This window comes from Rhinolophus sinicus, linkage group LG03, assembly GCF_036562045.2.
Source record: "Rhinolophus sinicus isolate RSC01 linkage group LG03, ASM3656204v1, whole genome shotgun sequence".
Classification (NCBI taxonomy): domain Eukaryota; kingdom Metazoa; phylum Chordata; class Mammalia; order Chiroptera; family Rhinolophidae; genus Rhinolophus; species Rhinolophus sinicus.
Window position 1 is genome coordinate 111784126 of NC_133753.1, and position 14954 is coordinate 111799079.

The 14954-nt window shown below is 35.8% G+C and overlaps 1 protein-coding gene across 1 annotated transcript in view; it reads right to left on the minus strand.

Annotated features, from left to right (window-relative positions):
* Positions 1–14954, minus strand: part of CCDC192 (coiled-coil domain containing 192) — a 180664-nt gene that overhangs the window by 152137 nt on the left and 13573 nt on the right.

Here is a 14954-nt window from a genome sequence, read left to right on the forward strand (position 1 = left end):
CTCTCAAAGGTTCACAAAACCCAAACAAGCAGCATCAGGCTTTGGTGTGTGCCGTACCTCTGGCTGAACAGCCCTAAGTTCACCACTAGTGGCAGCTGGCCTTGGTTCATGGCTTGGCCTCTCGAGGCACCTCCAAGCCCAGTGCAGGTGGTGGCCATCTGTGGATTGCTTTGTGGCTCATGTCAGGTAGTCCTGGGCAGGACACAGGTTGCAGGCTGTGGCTGAAATTAGCCTGCATCAGGTCTTCTCTCAGGAGGCCCCAGGGCTGGCGCTGGCACACCAGTTGTCAGCTTTGGACCAAGCCAGAGCATCACTGAGCCACCTTCAAGGATGACACGCCCAAAAGGCACACCGAGAAGGCACCAGAGTCCTGCTAAAGAGAATCCTGCTCTGTAGGGTCAGTCCATGCACCACAGCTCCTCCACTGTAGTCACAGCTAGTCCTCACAATCAATCAATCTGAGAGTCAATCCTTCCTATTGATGTGCAAACAGCAACCAAGGCTCACCTACAACAGGAGGACACACATAACCCACACAAGGGACACACCTGGAGCACCCAGTTCTGGAGACCACGGAGACTGCATCACTGGGCCTCACAGGACACCTACTACATAAGACCACTCTACTGAGACTGGGAGACGTAGCAGCCCTACCTAATATGTAAAAACAAACACAGGAGGCAGCCAAAATGGAGAGACAAAGAAACATACCCAAAATAAAAAAAAAAAAAAACAGAAGAAAGTTCCAGAAAAAGCACTAAACAAAATAGAGATAAGCAATCTACCAGATGCAGAGTTCCAAACACTGGTTATAAGAATGCTCAGTGATTTCAGGGAGAACTTCAGCAAAGAGATAGGAAGCGGAGAAAGAAAATATAAAGAACCAGTCAGGGATAAAGAATACAATAACTGAAATGAAGAATACATTAGAGGGAATCAACAGTAGATTAGATGAAACAGAGGATTGAATCAGTGATTTAGAAGATAGAGTAGCAGAAAACATCCAAGCAGAACAGCAAAAAGAAAAAGAAAATTTTTAAAAAGGAGGATAGTTTAAGAGGTCTTTGGGACAACATCAAGTGTACCAACATTCACATCATAGGGGTACCAGAAGGAGCAAAGAGAGAGCAAGTAATTGAAAACCTATTTGAAGAAATAATGATGGAAAAATTCCCTAACCTGGCAAAGGAAATGGATACTCCAACCCAGGAAGAGAAAAGAGTACCACACGAGATGAATCCAAAGAGACCCGCACCAAGACACATCATAATTAAAATGCCAAAGGTTAAAGACAAAGAAAGAGTCTTAAAAGCAGCAAGAGACAAACAGTTACCTACAAGGAAGCTCTCCTAAGACTGTCAGCTGATTTCTCAACAGACACTTTGCAGACCAGAAGGGATTGGCATGGAATATTCAAAGTGATGAAAAGCAAGGACCTACAACCAAGATTACTCTACCCAGCAAAGATATCATACAGAATCAAAGGACAGATAAAGAGCTTTCCAGACAAGAAAAAGCTAACAGAGTTCATCAACACCAAACTGAATTACAAGGAATCTTAGAGGGACTTCTTTAAGACAAAAAAAAGATAAAAAATATGGGTAATAAAATGGCAATAACTACATATCTATCAATAATTACTTTCGATGTAAATAGATTAAATGCTCCAATCAAAAAATAGGGTGGTTGAATGGATAAGAAAACAAGACCCTTACATATGCTGCCTACAAGAGACTCACTTCAGATCAAAAGACACACACAGAATAAAAGTAAAGGGACAGAAAAAGATATTTCATGAAAATGGAAACAACAACGACAAAAAACTGATGTAGCCATACTTATGTCAGACAAAATATAGCCTTTAAAACAAAGGCTATAAGAGATAAAGAAGGACCCACTTCTGGATGTTTATCCAAAGAAACCCAAAACACTACTTTGGGGAGGATGTGCTTCTATGTTCATTGCATCATTATTTACAATGGCCAAGATATGAACGCAGTATGTGTGTCCCTGAATGGATTAATGAATAAATATGAGGTGGTACATATGTTTAATGGAATATTACTCAGCCACAGAAAAGGAATTAAATCTTGCCATCTGCAACAACTTGGATGGACCTAGATGGTATTGTGCTGAATGTAGTAAGTCAGACAGAGAAAGACAAATGTCATATGATTGCACTTATAAGTGGAATCTAAAGAACAAAATAAACAAACAAAACTGAAACAAAGTCATAGGTACAGAGGACATTTTGATGGTTGCCAGATGGGAGGGGGTTTGGGGGGTGGGTGAATAAAGGGAAGGGATTAAGAAGTACAAATTTGTTGTTACAAAGTATTCATGGGAATGTAGGTTATAGCAAAGGAAATATAGTCAATAATATTGTAATAACTAAGTATAGTGTCAGATGGGTACTAGATTTATCGGGGTGATAGATGGGAAGGGGTTCAGGGGGCAGAGTGTAAAAAGGGAAGGGATTAAGAAGTACAAATTGGTAGTTATAAAATAGTCATAGGGATGTAAAGTAAAGCATAGGGAATATAATCAACGATATGCTAGTAACTATGTATAGTGCCAGATACTAGACTAGTCAGGAAGGTCATTTCTTAAGTTATATAAATGTCTAACCATTACGCTGTACACCTGAAATTAATATAAAATAATATTGAATGTCAACTGTAATTTAAAAACTTAAAAAGGGAGGAAAAAAGGTGAAGAAAAATAAGAGGTTCAAATTTCCAGATATAAAAAAAATAAGTCTTGGTGATGTAATGTATAGCATGGGGAATATAATCAATAATATTGTGACAGTATGGTACAGGGTCAGATGATTGCTGGACTTATCACAGTGATCTCTTCTTTAGGTATATAAATATGGAATAATTATGGTGTATCTCTGAATCTAATATAATATTGCATGTTAGCTATATTTTAATAAAAATCTTAAAAAAAAATTTTTTTAATAAAATAAAAATTTAAAAATGCAAAAGAGAAAAAAAAAGTTAGAATAGTTACCCACAATGGAATTTGGTGAATATGCAATTTTTATTCTTGCTACAAAGAAAACTTTTCTTTTAGAGGTTAAGACCAAAATTTCACTTCTAATAAGAGATGTCACCCTGAATGCCTACATTTTTAACATTCACCTATCTTGAGGAGCAGAGTCATCTGGACTCAGAGAAACTGTTTCCTCTGGTCAGCATTTATTTTTTATTTATTTATTTATTTATTTATTTATTTATTTATTTATTTATTTATTTAAAGGAGGGCACAGAATTCACAGTGGCCCATGAGGGGATCAAACCAGCAATCTTGGTGCTACCAGCACCACACTCCAACCAACTGAGCTAACTGGCCACCCCCAGATCAGCACCTTTTTATCACAAGTTCCATTGAAGCAAAAATCCCTCATGGTTTAGAATCATATCATCCTTCCCCAAACACGGCTAATATGACTCAGATCAGCAGATGCATAGACTTTGCCCCTCAAAATTGTTCAAAAGTTGCTCTTTCTCATCTACGTACAAACAGAAGAGTATGCAAAATTGGCCTGGAAATGTAAGTCACAGGCCCTACTGAGACTAGAGCGCTTCCTGACTACTCTTTGGCTATTGAAACAATTAATTAAAATTACACAGCAATATGAAAAGTTAAAAAGGAAAACCTGCTGCTTTGTTTTTTCCCTTTGGTTTAGGAGCCCACTGATTTTACACATGTGCGCATTTCCTGATGATACAATAGAGCCATCTGGTGGTAAATGGAACCAGCCATAAAAATAAAGCATTTGTTCAGTTCCTATAATTGTTCATGCAGTACTCTGATCCTTAGGCCTCTGCCACAGGTCTCTGATATATTAGATGAAACTCCATGGGATGAGGGGTAAAGGAATGCTAGTATGACCCAAAAAGAGCCTGGCTCCTGGGTCACATACGGCTTCATAATCTCCACCAAAAGTTGGCTCTTTGAGGATGAACATCTTGGGCTGGAATAGTGATACTTGGGATGAACAAATGATCTTCACCATCCCATGATGATTCTAATAATTTCAAGAGTCAGTCAAAAAAAAAAAAAAATCTACAAAACATTAGCCTCAAAACACTTTTTGTGTGTGTGTATTTACACTTACAGATAATTCATGCTGCAAAACCTTTTATGCAGAAAGAGGAAATTGCTAAGATGCCATCCTGTTCCAAAAAGATTGGGAGTCCCTGATCTAGACTGTTGTTTCCAGGGAGAATCTTCTTGTCTAATGTTGGATCTCAAGAGGAAGTTTTTAAAATACTTGTGGGTAGACCAAGCAAGATTAGCTAATCTGGTTCTCTAAACATCCCAAATTCCCCCAGCCAAGGACAACCATTTCCAGTGAGACAAAAGCATTGTAAGTAAAGCCAAATGAAATAGGCTTGACTGAGGACTGTTATTAAGTAACCTAGGACTTTTTGTACACAGGTAGATTTAAGAAATTGTCACATGTTGTAGAACAGAGAGAGTCCTGAGCAAACTGTGAAGAATGCAGTCTGTCTTCTTTACCCCAGCTGCAAGCTGTCACTCCCCCCTCTGACTTGCCTAATTGTTCCCCCACTCCCTTAAGGGAAAGTCAGAAATGTATCTTCACTGAGGTAAAAATGGCTTACGTAAAGACAAGTACTCTTTAACAGGAGGCAACCTTCGTTAACCAAAGGAATAAACATTAAATCAAGAATCATTTTAGAAATAAGTAAATACATTGGGGTTAGGAGTTTTGGAGATAGGAATGTGTGGTTTCAAGGATTCTAAAAAAGTTAGTTGTGGTTAGTCATTGTCCCAATTTTACAGGATACAATGACAGAAGAGCAGAAAAGTGGAACTTACACCATTAAGTTCACTCTGCTTCGGGCACATGTGAACACACTGTACATAAAGCCATTTATGTTTATTATAATATAAACATGAAATTGTCTTGGTGGTTAAAGTAATTGATGAATTATATGCTAATAAAGTCTGTTATATGACATCACATGTTAAAAATATATGATGTATACAGGTGTTTGGGGATTGAATCTGTCTGTGGATTTTCAAATGGTGAATTCCAGCAATTCAATGGAAATTAAATTTCAGTTTCTCACTTCTATTCTTTGTCTTAAATTTTTCTACCTAAATATCAAGTCAGCAATCTAAGTGTATGTAGCTAAGATAACCAAGATGACTGGATGAAAATACTGCAGAATATTAAAAATTTAATAAACTGTTGGATTACAGTAAAGAAACTAGATTATTATGCATGTGTATTAAAGTTGACCATCTACTCATTGACAAATCTTATATGAAATTGTAAGAGTAGATTTTCTTTTGGCTGCAGATGTTCCTCATTTGAGAATCTGGAGGAAAATCTACTTTTTTCTCTAGTTTAATTTTTCTTGATTTCTCTAACTTATCTCAGTATCTTTTCATTGCCCCCTCCCTCCCTTACTTTTGTCTTACAATGACCTTGTTTTTCTTCCCCAGCCATGCAAAACCCTTCCACTCTTCATGACTGGGTCAAGGTCACTGATTCAAACCCTCCAACCCTCTTTGAACCCACATGCAACACTTAGGCCCCTGCATGCAGAGGCCAGACAACACTGCATTGAGTGTTTTAGTAGGAACTCAATAAGTAGTTGTTGATCGAAGCCTCAGCAGTCAGAGAAGGTGGTTATACCAGAAAGAGCAGTACTTCAGTCTGAGAGGCAACAACAGTGACTTCTTTGAGCAATATTTTCCATGCATCCAGACTGGGACACCGACAGGGATCAGATCCTTAGAGAAATTCTGCTTGTCAAGGCCAGATGCAAGATAGTGCAGTAGAGAGCCAAGAGATGGCAATGATGTTGGGTGACGATAGCAGGCAGGGTTGTTGTGAGGATTAAATGAGGCAAAGCAGGGAACTGCTTAGACAGACGAAGTACTCAATTAGCATTATTAATAATTTATTATCCTAACTCTTTTAAAGAGAATCATTTGATATTAAAACTTTCTAGCTTATTTTTAAACCCTAGGAAAAGAAAGTCCATAGAGACATTTTTTGTCACTATGACAAATGATCAGACGAGAGCAGTGAGAAATTCAGTCAAGTGTGCAATTAGAACAAAGTAAATATGTTAAATATGTGCGTGTGCATTTACTTAAAAGCCAGATTGCTAAATAAAGATGTGGTTATAGAAAATTCCATGCTTACAAAAGACCATTTTGACATGGGTCAGTTCAAGCAAACGTTTCTAGCAATCTGAAGCTTCTAACGTCCAGGGTTCCAGCAGCAGCCCCTGCTCAGTGGTACAGTAACTTCCTGCCAGAGAAAACATGCTCACCATATTTTGTAATGGTCAAGCTTCCTGCTTCATTTTACTAGTACTGTCTATTTACTACTACTCTATTTACTAATACTGTCTATTCCTCTTTCCCCCTGAATGGCGTACACTGAAGGCTCTATACTAAAAGGATCCTTTTACAATCTCCTATTTCTTACACAGGTTAAATCTTTCCCCAGGTTCCTAGCTCAGCTACTCATCCTGGGCAGATTTGGGTCATCCCTCCATCCATCTTTGATGATCAGAATTCATTTTAGAGTGGAAATCTCATCACTCTCACGTCTCCTTGTGCTTAGCTTTTGCAAAAGCTTCTTAGGCTAAATTGCCAATTTCTATTTATACAACTTAAAAACTCGATTTTACCGATTTTAATCCATTCTAGTGAAAACAGTATTCCTCTGCTTGGAGTTGCCTCAGGTGTCACCTAATAAGGTATTTTTAACTCAAAACTTGAACAAATTACAACTATTATCAAAACCCAGTGGAAAGAAGATTCTAGAAAGTGCCCATCAATATAACTGTGAAGGGGTTGGCCATGGGAGGATGACAGATAAGCACTGACTGAGGAGATCTCTGATCTGGAAGACCACATTCTGGACTTAACTGACCATTTGTCTTGGGCTATGTGACTTTTGGCCTTCATTTCTCAGGGCCTCAGTTTTTCATCTTTACATGATGAATATATCAGTCAGGTCCCGGCAGAAAACAGATGACGACTCCAATGGAATGACTGAGGGGAGTTTAATGAAGGAACTATGTAAAGAGGTGTGGGCACAGTTAAGGGCCTCGACAGAGGATGGTGAGGCACCCCCTCAAAGTGAAGGTACCATTTGCCTGACCTTGAAGAGGTAGGGGAAGAGGTAATGGGAGAGTATTATTACAGGATCAAGAAAGAGAGCTTGCAGAGAGGGATACCTCATGAGCTGGAACTTGGGATAAAGGAACACAGCCACTGCCAACCTGTGCCCAGGCAGTAGTAGTGGATGGGCCAGTGGAATAAATAGCCTGACCTCATCTCTTCTCACCCTCTATCCTTCTATCTGTATCTCCTTTGGGTTGAACCCAACAAGAAGCCAAAGGGCAAGAGAGCCTGAATGACAAGCCCAGAGAGACCAGCATTCCTGGGAGAGAGCAGAGTGGCGGAAAGGTGCAAAGTGAACCTGGAAGGCGAAACAATGAAACCTCAGGCCAAAGGCATTTAGTTATATCAGTGGGTTACAAATGCCAGCCCGTAGGTCAGTGTTGGTTTATGGTAACATTTTCACCAGTCGTCAAGAAAAAGACAGAATTAAAATTTTGAAAAGAACACTGTGAAATTATCATGAAGCCAAATTTATTCCATTTAGAGGACGGTCCTTTCTTCTGAGATTATGACCATTTTATATATTTTGGTGTTAAGAGAATGTTTCATTAACAAATGGTGGTGAGAGTATATGGAAACTATTGTGTTTTAGTGTTTTTTCTTGAAAAAAATGGAAAAGTTGGCAGTTAGATGAGCACTAACCCCAGTTATTTTGGGGGTGAAAATTCTTAGAGGTTTATGAAATCTAAAAGTAAAGAAACCTCTATCTAAGTCATCTCTGTTAAATTATGGATTGAATGACTTATCAGGTGGACTTTCCAGAACTATGGTCCCTGAATTCTCCTGGACCAAGTTCAAGATGATGGACCTGTATTCAATATCAAGTTGCTTGAGCAAGGTTACAGGACACTCTTTTCTCTAGGAAAAAAAAAAATTTCTAAAGGCCAATCTTTCATCCTGTGAAAGATTTAACTATTTTTGCATTTCTGTAGCATCACTGATAGAATAATAGAAAAGGTACTTGAAAGGAACTGTTGACTCAGATTTTAACTTACAAAAAGATTGTTGGCATGGAAGTTAAAGAGAAATGACCATGTGACATTTGATAGCTTCATAAAAAACCAAATAATGGCCTACCCGAAATTCTTGACAGGCCAACTCTTATTTTAACTCAATTGAAAGCGTTTCAATTCATTAAGAAAACATTTTAATTTCTTTAAAAAATAAAGGAGAAAGGGAAATGGAGAGTCACTATTTAGTAGGTATAGAGTTTCAGTTTGCAAAATGAAAAAGCTCTGGAGATTAGCTGCACAAAAATGTACACATGCCTTACACTACGGAACTGCACCCTTTAAAATGGTTAATGTTATGTTATAGGTATTTGACCATATTAATAATAAAAATAACATAAAACAAATGTATTATATAAAGCAGGTAAATTATGAAGTGAAGGAATTTGACGATGTTAAAATTAATTCTACCACTCATTACCTACTTCACAGGAGTGTTGTGAGAACAAAATGAAAGAAAGGTTGATTGAACATAATAAAAACTGTAAAGTATAAAAAGAAGAAACATAATAATCTTACTGAAGGAAAGGGTTTTGGTTAATAAAGTAGACATATACTGTTTGTTTTCAATAAAATTTTGGTTTAGTGGAGCCTATAATAAAGAAAATACTTTTCCCATTTGTAAAGCTAATGCTTTGCATAGGTGAGTTCTTCATGACAGGATTATTTTCTCACACATCATACATAAATTTAGGTTTTGAGTACTTTGCCATATTCCCCAATAATGTTTTTTTTCTCCTTCCACTGTAGCCTAACGTTTTAGGAAATGTATATTCCTGTAGGAAGAAGTATTTTCAGGTCAGTTTCTAACTAAGGTGACAGAATTTTACTGTTCAAATTAACTGAGGTTTTTCAAAGTTAGCTTTATGAATAAATTATTGCTAAACTGTGAATAATCAAAAACAAATGTTTCATGATTGATGGTATTCAGAGTAAAGGTAATTTTTTGGGTGCTAGTAAATTTTAGGCTCTAAATAACTAAACTAAAAAAAAAATCCAAGAAATTTAACTGCAATGATAAAAACTTCAATACTCCAATAATGTTCCAAAAACCTTGCGAGGAAATCCTTAATTGAACTTGATGTTTCATGAGAAACCTTTTCCATAAGAATCCATTCCCCTAACCCAGACTGGCATTTACACAGACTCCCTTCTTTACCAAGATTTGAAGAAGAAATGTGTTATGCATTCTTTGGGATCAGATAAAAGTTTAGCAACAATTTCCATAGTACATTCCAATATGATAAGGTAAGCAGAGGACAGATGGGAGAGCTCTCTTTTGCTGTGAATTTCCACTTCTTTTAAGGTCTCCCAGTCAAAATATTACTAAGAGGCATGGCCAGAAGTATCAGAGAAGTTGGCATAGCATGCCCGACATTAGCTACTCAGTAGATCTCCTGTTTTCTTATAAAATGAAAAGATCCTTATATCTAATTCATCTTGCTCTCTTGGTGGCCATTTGTCAGGCTGTTTTGACAGTCCAGTATCTTTCACATCTTTGGAGAATTTCCCATCTCCCCAAAATATAAGCCAGGAACTCCCTCTCAAGCATCGTGTGCATCCAAGTTGTGGCATGTGGCTCCACCAATCAGACACACCAGCCTAAGACTTCAATATGGATGAGAGTGATATGAAACAGGTGCCAAATAGAATGGAACCTGGCCAGGTTGAGAGGGCCGTTCTCTGTTCAGAGGATACAGTGACAGAAGACTTAACAGTAATATCTCATGCTCAAGGGAAGTAAAAGGTGATGTGGGGCCTATGTCTAATGGCAGCAGTAATTGGTTTTTCACCAGAATCCGGCAGGGTAATTAATTGTGTGTGGTCTCCAAGCCTGATTCTCTGATTCTACAGATCATCCAAAATATGTAATGTCTTTTAATAATTCATTTCCCCCTTAATACTAACTAGTCTGGATTTTGTTGATTTTAAATGTGAATCTGACTGATTATTACTTACTGTTTGTGAGATTTTTAAGTATGTAATTTAATTATCCTGAGCCTCCATTTCCTGATCTCTAAAAATGGAAGAAATGATAACTCAGTAGGGCTGCTATGATGATTAAATGTAATGCAGAAAAATGCTTAGGATAATGTCTGATCCACAGAAGTAAGTTTTTTTTTTAGCATCTTCTTTTTAAGTTCTAGGTTTTGTTTCAATGGTATACCTTCTGGGAGATCACAGCCTAGGAAAGGGCCCAAGAGTTGATCGTAAAGATTTGAAACGATTAGAAACTCTGGAGGTCTTGGCATTATGCAACTGCATCTAACCCAGTTACTCCTTGTGGAAAAAGTAAATTATTATGTATAATGTAAGAGCAGAAATTAAAAAATGTAGTAGAAGAGCGCACGGCCTGTACCCTTTCTGCCTGCTAAAGAGGATTTTTCCTTGGTCTTCTTTGACTCTTCCTTTTTTTGGCCTTCTTGCTAGGCATGTTCTTTGGGAGTTTTGAAATGAAAAGGGAGAGATTGAAGAAGAGAGAGAGGAGTGAAGACTGGGGCTAAAGGAAAAAGTTTTCCAAGGAACTGTTAAGGAGAAAATTTAGGAAAAGCTGTCATGTGAGATAGAAGCTTATGGAAAAGGAAAGAAGGATTTTTAAAAAATGTATCTCCAAAAATTTTCCCCACATTCTGTTTAATTCATGCAATTTAACCCTCACTATACCATTAGAGTTTATTGGACCCAAATATAGTTTTGAGTTTCTGTTTTTGAGCCATTGTATTCATAATAATCTATATTTCATGGCTTTTATTTTTTCTGAGATGTCTTACAAAAAAGCAAACAATATTTATTTTTTAAAAAAAGAATAAAACTCTTTCTATCTTGCAAATACAATACAGACACATTGGAGACTTCTACAAATCTAAGATATACTGTGGGATCTTAATCATCTTATTTTTCCCTTTATTTGAAACATGTTACTTAATCATCCTAGGAATTTTTTTTTAATTATTCATCAATTATTTCCAATTAAGACTTTAAAGAATAAAAAGATATCTCCCCCCAAAAACAACAGAAAAAATGTGGAATTGCCTAGGAGGACAATACAATAATAAAATTAATAATTATCTTTCATTTTCTTATTGTGTTGCCAAAAGTATTACATCATCTTTCAAGGTATAAAAGACGAGACACCATTTTTATAACCTAGCTTTGGCTTTCATGAAACACAGCTGCAAATACTGAATTTTTCTTTTTCCATCCATAATGTCCAAAGAGAAGAACATTTACAGAGGAGATCTCACAATTCTTAGACAAATCAGAAGATGAACGTGACGAGCAGCACTTTTGACCAGCACTGTCCAATGCAGTAGCCACTAACCACATGTGGCTTTTCAGTACTTGAATTAAGACTTGAAATACATACAGGACTGTAAAGACTTAGCACAATAAAAAAAGAATGCAAAACAAAAATTTTTTAAATTAAAAAATAAAAATAAAATAAATAAAAATTTAAAAAGAATGTTATAACACAATACCTTTTTATGTTGATTACATGTTGAAATGACACTATTTTTTATTTGTTAGGTTAAATAAAATATATTATTAAAATTTACTTTTATCTGTTCATTTAAAATTTTTCATGTGTCTACTAGAACATTTGAAATTATAATTATGGCTTGCAGTATATTTCTATTGGACAGTGCTGCTCTAGATGCTAATGTTGATGGAATTAATTATGTAAGTGAAATAGACCATGAATTTTCAGATCATAACTTCCTAGGGACTTAGATGAACGTCCTCAAGCATGAGTGAATGAGTAGAAAATGTATCTCTAAGGACAAACAAGGAAATAGGATATTCTCATACAGGAAAGATTGTCACACAATATTTGGTGACAAGAACTTGGACTTTCCTGTTTGCTAAGAAGATGTGTGACTATATTCTTCTATCTTTTGAATGTTTATGCGCCAAAATTTTTACTGATATAAAGAGATTTGCTATATTTAAATTTTTTTAACCATCTGAAACTTACATTTTTCTTTTTTTAATATTTATAATTTTTATTAAATTTATTGGCATGACATTGGTTAGTAAAATTATGTAGGTTTCAAGTGTACTCATACATTTCTATAACACATCATCTATACAGAGGGTGCAAAAAAATGTATACACATTTTAAGAAAGGGAATTAAATTCTTATTAAAATTTCAAATGAGATTTTTTACTATATCATTATTCTTATATAAATTATTTGAAAAATGACTTTAAAAACAAAAATTTAGATGGGTTTATTTGATCCAGATAGTAAATGATGATAACTATTTTCCTAGTATACTAATAGTTAAACATTTGAGTAATTTGAAAGTTACCTTGTGGGTATTAGACTTTGTTTTTAAGTCACAAATCAGTTCTGAAACCAAATCATTTGAATCTGAGCATTCCATGTTAAGCAGTTACAAAGTTATTATGGGAGACTGTTTTCTAAATTTTCAGTAACATGATTATTTTTCAAAAATAAAAGAAAAAAAAATATATATATATATATATGAACAAATTTGATGGCACAAAGGCCAATTCCCGCTTCATTCATTCAGAAGAAAAATGAATAGAATTCAGAATATAGTCACCACAGACATAGGTATTTCTATTTTAAGGAAGAGTCTTAAGTAGTAATAGCCCCTAGGGAAAGCAGGCTGTTCTAGAAGTTATAGCATTTTCTTTTGTTTTTTTTTAAATTAAAGTTTATTGGGGTGACAATTGTTAGTAAAGTTACATTGGTTTTCAGGTGTACAATTCTGTATTACATCATCTATATATCACATTGTGTGTTCACCACCCAGAGACAGTTCTCCTTCCATCACCATATATTTGATCCCTTTTACCCTCATCTACCATCCCCTTCCCCTACCCCGGTAACCACTAAACTATTGTCTGTGTATATGAGTTTTTGTTTCTTCATTTATTTGTCTTGTTCCTTTGTTGTTTTCAGTTTTATATATCACATATCAATGGAATCATATGGTTCTCTACTTTTTCTGTCTGACTTATTTTGCTTAGCATAATAATCTCAAAATCCATCCATGTTTTTGCTAATGGCACTGTTTCATCTTTTCTTATGGCAGAATAGTATTCCATTGTGTAAATAAATGGGACTATATCAAACTAAAAAGCTTCTGCACAGCAAAAGAAACCATTGACAAAATAGAGAGGCAACCAACTGAATGGGAGAAGATTTTTGCAAACAATGCCTCCAATAAGGGGCTAATATCCAAAATATATAAGGAACTCATACAACTCAACAATTAAAAACACACACAAAATAATCCAATTAAAAAACGGGCAGAGGACCTGAAGAGACATTTCTCCAAAGAGGACATACAAATAGCCAATAGACATGTGAAAAAATGCTCAACATCACTTATCATCGGTGAAATGCAAATAAAAACCACAATGAGATATCACTTCACATCAGTTAGTATAGCATTTTCTTTAGGCATTTGCAACAAGCAAAACAGCTCACTTCTTTCCAAAGAATGTTTCTGAACCATATTTAATTTAAAAATCTCCTACAATTTAACAACCTTTCGCATTAAGTGTATGATTCAAGAGCGTTTTCTTCCCTAACTGAAAAACACAATGTGTCCAGCTACAGAATAATAAACCTGTGGGAATCATTCACATATTTATTGAGTCCCAGAGCTAAACTCTGGAGGATAAAGAAGAATTAATCAAATTTCCTACCTTTCAGGAACTCATAATATAATAGAAGTTGAGAAAAGGAGGAGAGATATTCAAATAAGTGAACTTCAATATTATAACGATGAGAGAGGAGAAAGGAGAAAAGATGTGTATTGAGCATCATCTCTGTGCTGTGGATTTACTATGTATTATGTACCCCAAATTCAGACAATATAAAAGGCATAAAAATGACAATGAAAATCATCCACAATCCTACCACCCAGAGATTGCCACATGCTATGGACCGAATGTTTGTGTTCCCTGCCCCCTCAAATTCATATGTTGAAGCTTTACCTTCCAATGTGATAGTATTAGGAGGTGGGGCCTCTAGAAGGTTATTAGGTTTAGATGAGGTCAGCAGGGTGGGTTCCTCATGATGGGATTAGTGTTCTTTTAAAACAAAACCAGAAAGCTCATTCCCTCTGTCACCTTCTCTCTCTCTCTCCCTTCCTACCTCCCTTTCTTTCCCTCTTCCCCCAACCCCCACCATGTGAGAATATAGCAACAAGGTAACAATGTACAAGCCAGGACCCAACTATGCTGGCATCCTAATCTCTGACTTCAGAACTGTGAGAAATAAATGTCTGTTGTTTAAGTCACCCAGTCTGTGGTGTTTTGTTAGGGCAGCCCCAGCTGACTAAGACACAACATTTGGTGCATTACCCTCTAGTTGCGTGTGTGACTATAAGATGCATAACATAAATTTTAAAAAAAGGAAAGAAAGAAAAAAACATTGATTCATACTATACATGGTTATATAGGATTAAATAATGCTCATTTTCAATTAATAACCCCATAGATATTATCTATATTTGAATGATGATATATGTCATTTTCCATAATTTTTAACTTTAAAAATTACCATAATTTTAATGGCCACAATAAATTTTACTATGTGTATGAGATTTTTCCCTACTATTGGACAGTCTTGTATTAAGCATTTTTATGCATCTTTGTGAACTTATTTTTTATTTTCTTAATATATTCGAAAAAAGCAATCACTAGATTTTAAAAAGTATATATCTGATATAATTTAAGATTACAACCTCACAAATAACACTCCCACCAACACTATAT